The sequence below is a fragment of the Ailuropoda melanoleuca genome, chromosome 3 (assembly GCF_002007445.2).
Source record: "Ailuropoda melanoleuca isolate Jingjing chromosome 3, ASM200744v2, whole genome shotgun sequence".
Lineage (NCBI taxonomy): Eukaryota > Metazoa > Chordata > Mammalia > Carnivora > Ursidae > Ailuropoda > Ailuropoda melanoleuca.
The window spans coordinates 109,997,684-110,014,367 of record NC_048220.1 but is presented as its reverse complement, the minus strand read 5'-3'; positions in this window follow the sequence as shown (position 1 = coordinate 110,014,367).

Sequence of the window (16,684 nt, the reverse complement as noted above, 5' to 3'; positions counted from 1 at the left end):
AAGCTGATGGGTGTTGAATGAGACTATGAGCTTCATTATTCCAAGTAGTTTATGTTTTGTGTGTTTGTTTTGTTGAAAAGCCTTTATGGATAAAAATACAATCTATTATTGCATTGTATATAAAATCTTTGTCCTGACAAGGCCTAAATTAAAATAAATCATATATGTAACACTAGTAGTCTAGAACTTCCTTCTTGGTTTGAGAAATTCTCAGGAGGAGAAAAGTTAAGATTAGCATGCCATTTGAGGGCTGCTTTTGGTCCATCTGCTTAGATATTCTCACTTCCTGTTTAGTCATATTTTACTCTTGCTGATATGTTATTTATATTCCTCTCTTTATCCAAGTTTTATGTGGGTGTCACTAATTGTGAAGCTTGGTACCAATTCTAAGCTCTTGTATATTTTCCAATAAGCTCGGATCAGTATGAGAAATTCCTCTCAAACCATGTCCTACTTTTGTATAGCAAGTTATCTTTGCATTTTAATATGATAGATTTCAGTAAAATTCTCCTTCAGGTAAATCAGCTTTCCTAAGAAAATATTCTCCATAAAAAACAATCCAATAACTGGCAAACTTATAAAGAGGGTAAATTTTTGTATTTGGTTTTCTGGGCCTATGACAGTCACAGAAATTAAGATTTTTGGAGATTACATGATTTGTTCATTTCATGATTAATTAAACTATCAGAAACATTGTTTTAACATCTACAGAATATGCTTTTCAATTCAATGCATTACATTTTATAATTTTTAAGAGTAGTATTCTAATCCACAAATAAACTTATGAAACACTGAGATACATATTAGGTTTTATATTTCAAGAACTTCAAAATCATTTCTAGGAAAAGTAAATAGAAATTCCATTTCTAGAAAAAGTGAGTTATGAGTTTTCTAGCTAAAACCTTTTGTTAATTAGCTTTTTAATATTTCATTAATACATATAGTTAAAGTGCTTGATACCAGAGGTACATAATTATCAATAAATACTCCTTACCTGAAATAACATTTACATTTACTGCTGCTGGTTTTCATGACATTGTTGGCATAGAAATATGCATCATACTTCAAAAGCATACAACATATACTACTTCAGAATATTTTACTATATCACACGTTCTTTTTATCTGTATTGAATATGCATTTATGTTCTGCCATTAATTTTGAGTCAGCTTTGCCATGAAAACTCTAGAAACATTCACTGCCAGAATTCTCACTTATTGGAGACTCAACTGCAGAAATACAATTTTCATAAAGTTCTTTTATCCCCCAGTCTATTACCCAGAATAGAATTGAAAACACAGGTATAAACTCTATAAAAGCATCACCAGTGGTATTAGCCCCAATGATATGTTTTTAACTAGACTTTTTTTTTTCCCCCTTGGCAAAGCTAGAGGATAAAACATTTTTAATTTAAGTAAATCTCTTTAATGTAAAGTTTCCCCCTTTGGAGAATTCTAATTGGGAAGATGTAGCAAAAATAGCACTAATAAATATGCTTTTGCAATAAAGTCTAAACATAAAAAATGCTAACGAGAATATAGACAAATATTCTATAGGTAACAAAAGCTGATTTTGATAAACATGTAAGAAGAAACATTTTTAAACAAAAGAGTTTAATCATTTTCTATCAGATGTGTCTTTACTTTTGACCAGCTATGTTGCTCCATTAAAATCTGTTTTTCTGCTTTAATACCGATGGATTTTATACAAACTAGTGAAATATCGTCCCCTACTGTTCAATTCTGATAGACTGGTGAAAAGGAAACTGTTTCAGCCTACCAAATAGTGGTTACTCCTGAGACCTCTGTGTGGACCCTAGATTACAAAGAATAGAATTTCTTCTAGTAGTTCATTAACACTAAACTACTTTCAATTAATTCAGTCACGGCATTTTCAAAGAGAGTTAAATGCTGACATTTTGTATAAGTTTAACTATAAAACAAAGAAAGGATATATGTTATCTTACCTATCCTTCCTAGTGTGAAGGAATATTATTTATTTATAAATAAGTGAATTATTTCATTTAAAATATCATATTCCCATTCATGAACACTTTATTAAACTGTGTATGATAAAACTAGATATTCTTTCAACAAAGCTTATCACTCATAGATTATTTTGTCATACATTAGAGAAAAAGGTTTTTTTAATTTAAAATCAGAATGCATGATTTATTTGTAATATAAAAAATCTTTCATTATAGCTGCCTGCATTTGATGCATTTTTGTAAAAGGCTTTTTTTTTTTTAAATACACACATGTTTAAAAGCCATTTATCCTCATTTTTACCTTTTTGATATAATTTTTACATGTTTTGGAAGGCTGGACTTATAGCTAACCATAGGGCTTTTATACTTGTAGCCTGAAGATAAATAGCTAAAGCAATTATATCTATTTGAATTTATATTAAATTGTAAAAATTAACAAAAGAAGCTATTTCAAAGTAACACCTGCAGAGGGTTAAGGGATTTGTCTTCCTGTAGTTACTAAATTACCACACTTCTCTTTCACCAGTCTTTTAAATACTTAGCTGTAAGAAAAGAACTTGCTTTGAACTGATTTATTTTTAAGCAAAACACCTTTAAAATCAAAGATGATTTCCTTTCCATTTCTGCTCTGATCAAGCAAAAGGGCAGCAAAGCCCTTTTACCTTATCTAAAAATTGACATGCCAAGTCATTATTGAACTATGAGAGAGTATGGCTATAAGCAGCAAAGACAGAAATCCAAAATTGAAAGCCTAGTCAGTTTATGGTCTTTTGTTCATACAAGAAAGAATATTGAGTTCAGTTGAGACCATTTAAAAAAATCTAGAAAAAGGAACAAATAGAAAACAATCTTTTTAAGAAGATATACAATAGTTAAATGTGTAGAAAAATGGATAGATACACCAACCCATTCTCATACACTAGTTACATATCTCATTTTCATATTTATAAATTCCACAGAGATCAGTGTAGATGTGGCATGGGGAAACTGTCATCGCTGATGTAGGATGGAGATCTTCTGCAGTGTTTGATGTTATGCTTAGCTTCTTAAGAATATCACACAGCAGGGGTGCCTGGGTGGCACAGCGGTTAAGCATCTGCCTTTGGCTCAGGGCGTGATCCCGGCGTTATGGGATCGAGCCCCACATCAGGCTCCTCTGTTGAGAGCCTGCTTTTTCCTCTCCCACTCCCCCTGCTTGTGTTCCCTCTCTCGCTGGCTGTCTCTATCTCTGTCGAATAAATAAATAAAATCTTTAAAAAAAAGAAAAAAAAAGAATATCACACAGCAACCCTACTCCCCAGGTCACCTCTGTCTTTGGGGTAAGTCATCATTTACTATCTGTCAAACATAACCTAATTCATCGAAAAGATGTTTCCTTCTGGTTTTAGAGCATATATTTGATGCTTAAGAGCATGGCCTTTTACAAAAACGTGTGTATAAAGATGTCCACTGGAGCGTTCTAATTTAAAAAAACTGAAATAGGCTATGGTTCACCCAGAGGAAAGTGGTTAGATAAATCCTGGAACACGCATGGGGCATTCCTGGTACAAAGTACTGCATTAATTATATACACATTAGAACATAAATGTTTAAAAATATAAGTAAAAAATCATTTTAAAAAAATAAAAAAATAAACATATAAGTAGAATATTATGTTGCTTATATTTGTAAATATATTTTCTATCCACACATAGAAAAAAATTGTAGAATAAAATAAAAATTACTTTTTTATCCTACCTTTGCTGTTGTACTGACTATCAAGAGAAAGTGTGAGGGAAAAAAAAAACAAAACAAAAACAAAACCTCAACTCAAGAAGCAGGAAAAAAATCTAATAAGAAACCAAAATTGGCAGGGGACTCCATTAGAATTTAAGCAACCCCAAAAAGCTAGCACTTTAAGGTAAAATTTATACATCTTATAGAATTATACTGAGATTTGCCCAAATTCTACATTAAACTTAAATTTTAAAATAGATTAGATAGACACACAGATAGAAAGACAGACAATCAGACTGACTCTTGAATCACTGACTGTTGGATTTCTTCTGTTTGGATCCCCAAAAGATAAGAAATATTCAGGCCAGTGTTCTTGAGAACCATCTCATGCTAGTATTAACTAAGGGGCTAGCAATACATCTTTCAACACAAACTTCCTTCTCTTTCAGTCAGGACCAGTTTATCTCCATAATGAGTCAAGTCAGTGAAATGAGTGTATACAATTGAGAATTTTGAGGCTTAGGCTGCCACTTTGTTATTTAAAGTAAGCTACATTCCAATAAATTATTGTCAAGTTCAGAAAGAACTTTATTTATTCCTTTGTGACCTTTAGCCAAAGTGTGCATAATGCTGTTTCCTGTACAAGAACCACCTGTACAGATAAGTGTTGATATATGTTCATGATCATTTGGCAAAACAGTATTCAAATTGATTTTCAAAGGCTTGTTGTATTTTCCTCATCTTATGGATAGGGACTACATTAGTATACTGTTTAAATTAAAGGCCTAAACAAGATTCTAACAAGACGTATATTCTTTCTTTGTAAAAGGTATATTTATACCAAGTGCACTATGCATATTTTAACAAATGTAATCACCTTTGTCATAAAAGTATAGAAAACAGAGTAACATTAACTCAATTTTTATTATCAAAAATCTGTAAAGTCCCCCATAAATAATTCCTTATATTTACAAGGACCATGTTTTTTTTATGGATATCATAATATATTAGGTAGCCAGGACCATTTCATTCAGTTGGAAAGCGCATAATATCAATAATTAGAGTTGTGAATTAACCATCTTAACAGCCCAGTTTTTACACAAATATACTGCTCTTTGGCCACAAATTCCAGTCCAGGTAAAGCATTTTACCTATGCAGGACTTTAGTTCATGAGAGCCCAGGAGAGAGTGTTGATGATTTATCGTGGTTTATCATCACTATTGAAAAGAACAGAAACCCTGTTGTATCATTCACTGCATAGTCCTCTGAAATAAGGAGACTTCCAACCTCTTCAATCTCATCTAGTGTTTCAATTCCTTCAACATATCAAGGAATTTCTTGAAGCTTTCTGTTGCACCTGCTGTTCCTTCTGCCCACAGTGTCATCCCCAAGTTCTTTACTCAGCTGGCTCCTTCTCATCTTTCAGAAAAAGGACATGCCCTCTCTGGTGCTGACTCATGCCAAGTAAACTCCTCCCATTCATCAAGAGCCCCCACCCTCCAACACTCTCTACCATAACACCCTGTTTGTTTTGTATCACTCTCCAAAATCTATAATTTGCCTGCTTATCGTGTATTCCCTTATTTATTATCTGTCTCCTCCACTTGAGCATAAGCCCTCTATTGTATCTCTAGGTTCTTTCATGATATCTGGCAAACTGTAGCTACTCAATAAATGGAAGAAGCAAATTGCTCATTGCATTTAACATAGAGGAACATGTAAAGCATATAAGAGGACTGCATTAAGTAATTCTACTGAGTACTATTTGTAGCTGGGGATTCTAAAAGGGAAATGTGGGGGGCGAAAAGAACATTTTTCTTCCAGGTGAATGGACATTTGCACTATTGCCATAAACATGTCAGCCAAGGTAAAGTGACAGAGACTCAGGTGGATCCAGGATTGTTAACAAGACAGAAAAGGGAGCTAGAGTGATATAGTATTAATAAAAGGCAGACAAACCAGAAGAGACTCTTTATCATAGGAACAAACTGAGGGTTGCTGGAGGAGAGGGTGGTGGAGGGATGGGGTAACTGGGTGATGGGCATTGGGGGAGGGTATGTGTTGTAATGAGCACTGGCTATTATATAAGACTGATCAATCACAGACCTGGACCCCTGAAACAAATAATGTATTATATGTAAATTAATTGAATTTAAATTTAAAAAAAAAGAAAGGCAGACATTGTGAGGAAGTAAGTCTTAATTTAATGAATATCCTAAGTGAGGCGACTAACCTGCAAGAGGACCACAGCGTCCATCTTCAGAAATGGCATGCTTCAGAAATGGCTTCCAAAGTGGGTAGTAAGTTATTGTTAAATATGCAGGCACTGTGAAGTTGCAGTGAAGTCCTAACTTTATAAACATGTATGTTGTTTCCCCAGAACCCTAAGAAAAAATAAGCATGAACTCATGGGAACAGCATGCTCAGTAAAACTGGACAGAACCACAACAAAGAAGGTAAGAGGAAAGGTGAGGAGGTAAGGCAAAAGACAAACCAAGCAATTAAAATGCTTTCAGCTGTGGCACCTGAAGTAAATTACACAATTGCAAACACAGCTCAGCTGTGTAGTTTGGCAGTTTTTAGTGTCTCAACTGATCCTCACACCGTAGAATAACAGTGATGATTCAGAGATCACAATTTTGCACGGCTCTTCTTTAAAATGGGGGCTTTACACCACACCTGAGGGAGAGGAGGAAATTTATTTCCTCCTAGGAAAGTACTAAAGAAATAGATGTAAACAGATTCAAAATTTCAAAATACAATTTTCTTCCCTTTGTAAAATGACTGTACCCTGAGATAATAACAGAGACTCTTCCTTTTGATTCCTTCTACTTTGAAAATGAACATTCAGAATTATGCCTAATTTGGAAACATAAATACATGTACTGGTGTAAACTGTCCTTTTAATAAGTGAAACTGTATCTTTCTTATGTTTATTTCCTTCCTCACTCTTGACTCCAATATAACCCCGCATGTAGAAATGTATTTGCTATAGCCTTTTTATTCACATTTAAGAATCCTGCTGTTCATTCCTTCTAGCTTCTTTGAGAATGACTGAAAAAGTAGTAAATGATAAGCAATATTTTTCAATTAATCAGAAAATGTTTTTGTTACTCTTATTACTGTTATTTGTCCTTTTCATATTCATATGACACCAAAACAAGCAGGTAAACACACATTCCTTTATTTCAAAGGTAGTTAGAAAACAGAAGTTTGGATGTAGACTTAACCTCTATGTGCCTCAGTTTCCTCATCTATAAAGTAGAGAGAATAAGATTATCAACTTGGCAGGGCTGTTGTGGAGATAAAGTGACTATTATTTATTACATATTTATGAAGGTTAACCTTCAAGGAGGTTGGAAGTTAATTTGGTTCTTTACACAATTTCTGAAATGTCAATTTGTTTGGGCATTGGGTGGAAATAAAGTAAGATTCACAGAAACTTGCTCAGGTCAACAATCAGTAGATTTCAGTTGTACAGTTAGTTTCTAAATTGGCACTATTCTGTGTCTTCTAGTTCTCTCCAAATATGATCAAGGTTTTTCTTTGTTGTTTAGCATACTACTAAACATCAAACAGATTAGCTTTTGACCCAGTGGCTACACCAAGAATCTTCAACTTTATGAAGGACTTCTAACGCAGCCCACTACAATCTTCTGCAGTCTACTAATTGACAGACGCTATAAAGCAGTCCACTTATATTGATATTTCTTTCCCTCGATGTGATTCAATGAAAGAGTTTCTCAATATACTCTCTGAGTACTCATGCCTTTAACTTGAGAACTAAAAAGAACTTTCCGAAGGACTTCTTACATTACGTACAAAATAATTTTATGTTCTTACTTTTTTTCATTGAGGTTCTTGTATTTTCCACACTGTGCTTCATTTTCTGAAACCTATAAAAATGTATTACTCCTTTAGTAAGCTATATATATTGCTATTTAGATCCATTTTAAGTATTCTCCAAAAATCATAGAAAGGAAAAATCTAAATAGAAGGTTCCCACAGTCTGTCTCCATTCTGGTTCCCACTTTCCCAAAATGTGTCTTCCCTTGATTTTAGGATAAATAAACTCAATTAACTTCAGCATTTTATGATATCTATGATAGAGTTCAAATAGTAAAATCCTCTCCATAACAATTAAAACTCTGGAACTAGTAATAGTATTACTACTACAACTACTTACATGAACTAACATTTATTGTTATTTATTGTGTTAAGCATTTTATATGTAGAAGCCTTTTTAATCCTCATAACACCCTGTAAGGTATGACTGTTTCATGCTTATTTTCCAAATAAAAAACCAAAGCCCAAAACAATTAAGTGATTTGCTCATAATCATAGAGCAAATAAGTAGAGCCAGAATTTGAATCCAGGAGGTCTGCATCTAGAGTCCAGACTATGATTCACTTTACTAATTGAGTATTATAATATATATTATAATTTGTTTAGAGGAAAGGTCACTATTCACAGAACTAAGTGAAGTATAGGTTACCAGTTTCTCAGCAGTGAAATCTAAAATAGAATTATGATGCCAAAGCCAGAATTACCTTTCCTGAAGGACACTTTTTATGTGTTTACTGGAATCATTTTGATGTCTGCACTTACTGTATTTGTGGAAAATTCAGCTTTACGAAATAAAAATAAGAAAAATAATAATTTAGTTATATTAAAGTGTAAAGTTACTAGAAAGCTAAAAAGATTCAAAATATTATCCTCCCTGTTAAACTGATTCACATATGGGTATATGTGGGAGACCATATATCATTGTGCCTAAATTATTCAAGAACACAGATGAGCTGAAGTTTCCCAGGTAAAAAGTGTGATGGTGACTGATATTGCACAATCTCAAACAGTGACACCATTTTCATGGTGCTTTGAAAAGGTTCCTCCAGTCTACTGTTGCCTTTATTATTTAGTAGAAAAAAACCCAGTTTAGCTATACTTTTCCTCTACATTCTCAACATTGCTGTTGTACATTATTAATCTATTTACTTCCTAGGGTCAGAATTGAGAGGTTTAAACTGTCGGTCTATCCAATTTGAGAGGTTGATATAAGGGACACATTATAATGCAGCCCTGTAATTGACTGAAGTTCTAAAGTTGACAATAATGAAAAATGGTAAGAATATAAGTCTGACTCTGACATACTAAGACAATCTCATAAATGTGTGGAATAAAGTAATCTGTATTTACCCTTGGGAAATATTCATTCCAACCTCCATAATATAAGTGCCAGAGAAAATTTCACCGCAATGCAGTAGGCTGGTTGTTTCAGAGCCAAGAATGAAAATTCATAGTGAAATCACCCTGTAAACATATAGGAATTCAGCAGCTTGCCTGGTTGATAATGCTCTTTCTTGATCCAGTCCTGCAATAGCATCATTTGTGGTACTTTGTATATACAAAGACATAAGACTCCATTCCAGATCTAGTAGCTTTTGCATGTTGCACTTCTCTGAAAATAAGACTGAGAAAATTATTAAAAGCTCCATAAGAGATTATGATGCATATCTTGAATTTAGAACTCTTAGTTCTAGAACACGCACTCTAGACAAAATCCTGAGTGCACGAGATTTCGTGGATCTTTATAGGTGTGGGTTCCACTAGCTCATACTCATGAAGTTGTTTATTTCATTGTATTTCTACTGCCTTCATTTGGATTCATAATGTCATATGAGAAGTGGTGTCTTAATTATACTCTCATGATCCAAACAGCTAGATTTTTATTATTATTATTGCAGTATAGTTGACATGCAATGTTACATTAGTTTCAGATGTACAACATATTGATTCAACAATTCTATACACACTCAATGCTCATCATGATAAGCAGAGTCACCATACGACATCATTACAATATGACTGACTATATCCCCATACTATACTTTTCAACTCTATGACATGCTTAGTTTATAACTGGAAATTTGAAACTCTAGACTTTTCACAGGCAAGGGCCACCAAACAGCCTCCTTATCATTTCATTTTGAGAAGACCTTGCTTCTCTAGGATTTGGATTTCAGAAAAAGCAATACCTTTAATAAATCTATAAAGTCATTATAGGCAAAAAAGTTTGTTGCGTGTTTTAAATAATCCTTAAGTTTCTGCTTTAGTGTTTTCTACTTCAGTCCTAAAACCTATACTTATGGAGATTCTTTCTCCATTTATTTTTGTCTTGAGCATATTTTGGAAATCTATTGTAGTTAGCATATACTAGAACTTATCTTTCCCCCCATCTCTGTGTGGGGGGAAAAACAGTGATACACAAGTGGAAAAAGTAAAGAAATGACTACTAAGAGATGAGCTTGTAATATGGATTAAACACAATTTTGTGATAGTATCCACACACCCACAAACACATACACACACACACACACACACATTATTTTGAGTGAAATTTAAAAAGATATTGTACCGTGAAAAAGAAGGTGATAATCCTTCTATTACACAACTAATGATGCTGTTTCTGGAAAACCATATAAGTGTTTTTCATTCCTCTCCTTACCAGAAAGACACAAACTAGAGAGAGTTCAAATAATGGTGAAGGCTTTGGAATCATTGACTTATTTACTAAAGAAGCTAAACATGTATTGATTGTCTAAATGGTAATGGAGAGAGAAAACAGTAACAATTCATGGATGTTTGAAATGGATGAGAGCGGCTATGTCCTGCCTGTCATTAAAACTGAACCAGAACACCAAAGGTCATTTTGTGGGGAGAATTTGAAGAGAGGAAAAATTTTCTTGTCCATCTCAAATGCCAGAGGCCTGCATAAAAATAATTAGTAGTTAGAAGTCCCAGTTCTAAAAAGGTAGGAATTCCTGCCAGAAAAAAAAGATTGTAAACAGATATTATGTATTATTTGAAACAATGCATGGCACATAGTGGGCACCCACCCAATAGCTACTGCAACTGTAACAACTATTCCTGCTGCCTTAACTCCCCTTCCCCCATTGTTCCTCTCTTACTGCTATTTTTGCAGGACTCCTGAAATAACAAATTGCCACATCTATACAAGATATGATCTTCTCCATCTAGTATCATCTCTCTTCTCTGTTCTCACAGGTACAATTCTTTCAGACTCATCAATAATATAATTTGAACTACATGTGATCTTAAATATCATGTAGCTTAAAGCCTCCATACAAAGAACTAGGGCACTGGAATGAAAGCTTCATACATTTGGAACTCATGTCTGCCACTACCTGGATGTGTGACTATAGGCAAAATATTTAATATACTTAATTTGTCATAACTTTTTTGACTATAAAGTGAGGAAAATAACAATATTTACATCCTGAACCAGTTTTTCAAGATTAAATAAACTATCATTTTTCAGATTGCTGCTAAAACAATTTATTTTCTCTCTAGAACAAAATTAGGCAATCTCAAAGTGATTCCTTCCTTACCCTTCTTCAAAACATTCTCCAAAAGACCTCCTCTCACTTTTCTTTTGAATCCAAGCTCCAAGAACATTTTCCCTTAATTTTTATTCTTTGTTGTCCTCTTCTTTTGTAAAATAATATAATGACTTAAGTTCATCTCAATTTCTTTTGATAAATTTTATAGCTTCATAATGCTCTCCACAGAGAATTGTAGGAAGGTTCCAAGTAGGTAAATTATATGCCATGACCCTTGAAGTGTTTTCACTATTTTCCAGTTATAGACAGACTGCTAGTAAGTCATGAAAATACAGAATCAGATCACCAGTAGTGACTGAATCATGAAATCCAGCAGGAGTTGTTTTGTTTTTTGGGTTTTTTTGTTGTTATTATTTTTTATGCTATCTTCTTGCTGAAGCTTTCCTGTTTGATTTTTTCCTATGGCCTACCTGGAAATATTTTCAACTCGTCATTTAAGTCAGTATATAAATTATCTATCCTCTCACTCCATGGTGCAATATCTCCACTGCTACCATGACAACACTGCCTTTTAAGTGTCCTATGAAACTTCCCCTTTTCCTAGAACTGAACTGCTTAAGGGCAGAAACTTGAAGGTCTTGGTTTATTTTCCCATCTCAAGAACATATCGTGACTTATACCACATGATTTATGTTCAATTAATTGTTTTTATTTAAATGATCAATGCGGCTGGTTTCCTCGTTTATACAGTGGGAATAATAATGACTATCAGGTTGTAAAATTTAATATAAATATCCAACTTACATCAAACTTCTAACTACCTTCTTTTGTGCTTTGCAGTCCTGCCTTGAGGAATTCTTATCAATTGTTGGTGCCTTGAGATTTTCCCAACCTGCTTTTATCAGCCTTAAACATAAACACTGACAATTGGGGGGGGGGATTATAGCATACCCCATATCACACTAAAGAATGCTTTCTGGCTGTAATTTGAAACACATTTAGCCTTAATTTTCTAGCAAAGTTTCCTGCCCTTTTCAAATCCTTGAATTGAACTTCACTAAAAAGTTGATTTTACTGTAAAAAAATTAGTTAAAATTAATGTAATGAATTTAATTTTTAGATAATTTAAAATTTAAAAATTTAACTAAACACATAAATTCCTCACCCAAACTCAGGATGCTACACTGTCTACCTGATTTTGATTCTTTCGGTAAGCACAGTTTTACTTCATTTGATTTCCCTTATCTCCTTGTAATTTCTCATGAAGATGTTGAACTCTAACTAATATTGCTTAACCCAAACTCTGAGAAATAGGCATGAAGTTAAGCAGTCTCCTAAAAACAGTATTTTATTGTAGAGTTCCACATTTGTAAATAAAAAGAGCATTATGTGTCAGCTAAACAGGTGAAGAATAGAAGTGGAGCAGAGAAAGTGTTCTACCAAGTGTGACGGTTAAGAAAAAGGTACAATTTATGGAGAATTTTGTGTCAGATACTCATCTCATTTAGTCTCTCTATTAAATATGTCTGTCCATATCTAACTTTAGATCTGGTGTTGCTGGAACTGCCATATAGAAATGCCATCATGTTTACCATGGTGAATGTTTAGCCATTATGATTTAATTTCAGATTAAGTTTAAAAACAACAAATGTAATAATGTACGAGAAAACTAAACAATATATCTTCATATTTATATTCAATCAATCTCTAAATTGCCTTTACAAAGATTTCATACCCAGAATTGATTAAAGAATATATACCTCTTTAAAGTCCATAACATTTGTAAAGAGGTCAAGGTTGAATTTAACCATAAAAGAAAAAAAAAAACAAGGTTTAAAATAAAATAGGAAAAGGTCTTAACACTGACCCTAGTGTGGCAATCCTTGCATCATAATGCTTAAGTATGTGGACTCTGGAGTGAAATTGCCTAGATTTGAATCCTGGCAGCACTATTTACTGTGTGGCTTGCATTCAATTCCTTAGTCTTTCTTACCCTCAGTTCCTCCAACAGTAATAACAGTACCTATCGCATGGCATTGTGAATGAATACACACATATAAAGGGCTTAGAAGGGTGTCTGGTACTTAGTTAGCATTCAATTAATATTAGTGGTTAGTGGTGATTCTGATACCTAACTGAACTGTGGATCTCAGCAAATCTATTTAACCTTTCTTAGTGTTCACTTTTTTCATCTATGTACAGTGGAGATAATAACCTTGCAGGATTTGCATGAAGATTAAATGAGAGTATATATTTATAAAATTAACATATATTAGTGGATATACCCAGGTGCTATTAGAATTGGTGTTAGTGTTCTGCACCTATGTTATATCTTAAGCCATGTCCTTCCTATTCCAGGTTCTCTAACTTAACTGTGAAATTCAACACAGAAGTTTATAAGCAGGATTCTTCAGTGTTGAGATGCCAAACTGGAATGTTTAGTCATTAGGGCAGGACTCTGAGGACAAAAGAGATGGGCACAGTGATAGAGGCAATTGAAACAAAACTGGCTCAAGTTTATAGAAGCATCTTTGACTGTTCCTGGCCAAGGAGGAAACAACACAGTGTTTTCCCTTGGCCTCAAGGGTAGGTTCATTAACATATTCATTTGTTTATGCACTGGACAGGTTCACCCCCTATGTCAGGCACTGTGTTAGGTCCTGCAGTCACTGTGGCGCACGAAGCAGGCACTAATGATCTCTGTGTGGAGTTTAAAGGTGGTTGCAACACAACAGCTCATTACAGTTGCCAAGTTCTGATGCTATTTTTTTTAACATGACAATATATTTAAAATGAAATAAAAGAAATAATGCTAACACCTAATTAACATCTAACAAATATTAACACTGGATAATTGTTGAAAACATCCTATGTGTCAGAAACTATCACCAATTCTTTATATGCATTACTTCTAATACTTAAAATAACCCCAGAAAGTGGGCATTATTGTTACCCCTAGTTTATAGCTGATGGAGTTGGGGGGACAGAGATGACAAGTCATTTGTCCAAGATAATGGAGCTGGCCGAGGAGAGCAAGGGGCCACAGCCAGGAACTCTAACACCTAAATGTTCTTACCTGCATTTCTTATTTGCAACTAAATGTATTAGATATATTTCTAGAAATTGTGTAGAATTCAAATTTTTACTTGCAAAATATTATTTTAAAATATGCTCAGAAGTAAAATTATTTATCAGTTTTAGAACTTTTTCTTAAGTTGTATTTTCTTAGGTTGTACATGCTGATCTCAAAATACAATTTGTGTTTTTTAGGTCAGAAATACACTTGCTTTATGTGTTTGCTCCTTTGCTGATGCAGCTGAACGAGCTCAAAATGACTAGAACCAGCCATTAAAATTAAAAAAGACAAACTTAGATTGTTTAGACTATCTAATAAAAATATATGGTTTAAATATTATAGTAATATAAAAAACACCTCATATTCATATAGTGTTTACACTTTACACAGCGTTTTACGCACGTTATTATCTGTAGTTTTGAAGCTTTAGCTGGAGTACCATATTAATTTTAAAAGTTTTCTCCTCCCCATCTATATCCCCAATCATAAGGATGGCTGGAATGAGATCCTTGTTATCTTACAGTACCCAGCAGCCAATATTTTAGGTTTGGAATACAGCTTCAAAAGGACCTCCTATGTCGCTGATAAAACCAGAGATGATAAAGTCCCATGTTCAATGTTTTATATGTATTAACTTTATTTAATAGCTTCTATTCATCATTTTATTCCTTATTTATAACATCCCAGTGCTTCTTTCCAGCGTGTATTAGCCTATGCTGAAAATGTGACAGGCGAGATGAGATAAAACACAGGCCGACTGTCACCATGTTGGACCACCACCAACCAGGCAGTCGAGTTGCACCTGAATGTTTACGGAGATCATCATTAGTCATGAAGTAATCTTGCATGATAAATTATTCCCCGTGGGACCTTTTGAAACACATACCCCTGCTATTGCAGAGCAAGACACCTGCTTTGGCAATATAAGGGAATGCCAAATTGAAAAATGGAGGAGAATGAGTAGGGAAGAATTTGACAGAAAACAGACCTAGTGTAATAAGCCTTTTATACTTTGAAATATAGGTCTCCAGCCTTCAATTCTTGTTTTTCCTACACTGTCATATTATAATCATGTCCTTAGCCACATTTTGATTTAAGATGATTGTGGATTCTTTTTTCCTCTTCTAAATTCAGAATACACGTTGAAACTTTTTTTCATAAAACTTTTGGCAAACCTTTGTCTAAATCAGTAAAAGAAAAGTTACAAGAAAAAGTTATTATGGAATCACCACTTGTCTAACTAGTTTATTCCTAAAATTATGCACGTGGGTGTATATTGATACATAAAGTTATACATTGTAGGTAAATACACACATGCACACATATACACATATTCATATCTCCCCATAGGTGTGCTGTAGGTGACTGATGAGTAGATTGATTTCAACACGGTGTGACTGCAAATGGGGAGGATACAAGTAATTCTGGTCTTGTTTTTTCAACCTTTGCCTTCTGACTGCAAATGGATATTACTCCGTTTTCCAAGTGTGATGTAGAACTACAGTTTTTATAAAGACTGCATCATATTAATTCCCTACTACATATTTAGAAAAATGTAGTATGGAGGGGTTTCAGTAATCATGATACATATTTAGAATAGAAATATTTTGAGCTGGCAAACTCTTAAGTGAATGCTTTTTCAACTGTATTCTTAGTATCATCTTGAGAGGAAACACACTAAATACATGACTATTTTCTATTCAATAGGCTTTCTCATTACTCTATCAGTAGACAAGATTGGCATTTATAGGACATTTAAGAGGACAATAAGAGGTACAGGAAAAAAGAAAAAGATGCTCTTATTGCCAGGACTTTACTTTGGCTATCTGATATTAGTAAGAATCAGTACTAATAAAGAGTACTAATAAAGAGTACTGACAGGTGAAAACAGGTCCACTTCCTATTTTGTAAATAAAGTTTTATTGAAAACAGCCACATTTGTTCATTCACAAAGGGGCTATTGTTGCTTTGGAGTTACAATGGCAGGCTTGAGTTGCTACAACAGAAACTGTATGACACAAAGCTGAAAATATTTACCAACTGGTCCTTCATAGAAAAGAGGTCACCAAACCCTGACCTAGATATTTATCTGTTGTTCCCAGTTTACAGACAATAATGAAAAATTTCTAGTCCTTTTTTGTGTCTTAAAAGCTTTCAATTAATGTCTATGCAAAAACTATGATAGCTGATTAAAATTAAACGTCGGCCACTGCATAGGTCAAGTTTGTCCCCATTATCACTTCTCAGGTCCTGTTTTGGGGCTCCATCTTTTCTGATTCCTAAGAAAACTCTACCTGCTGATGAATGCCAGACTCCCTCCTTTTAGTTTCACGAATTTAAAGAATCAATGAGGTGATGATAGTCATCTGAAACACTCAATCATTTCAATGTGTCCTATTTTTACACTTCTACACTTTTTAATTTATTTATTCCTTCAGTTTAACAAATGTATAAGCTGCATTTTCTTTTTTCTTTTTTTTTTTTTTTGAGCTGCATTTTCTAATATTGTAAGCACTTTTCATTTCTGTCCAAAACAACTGATT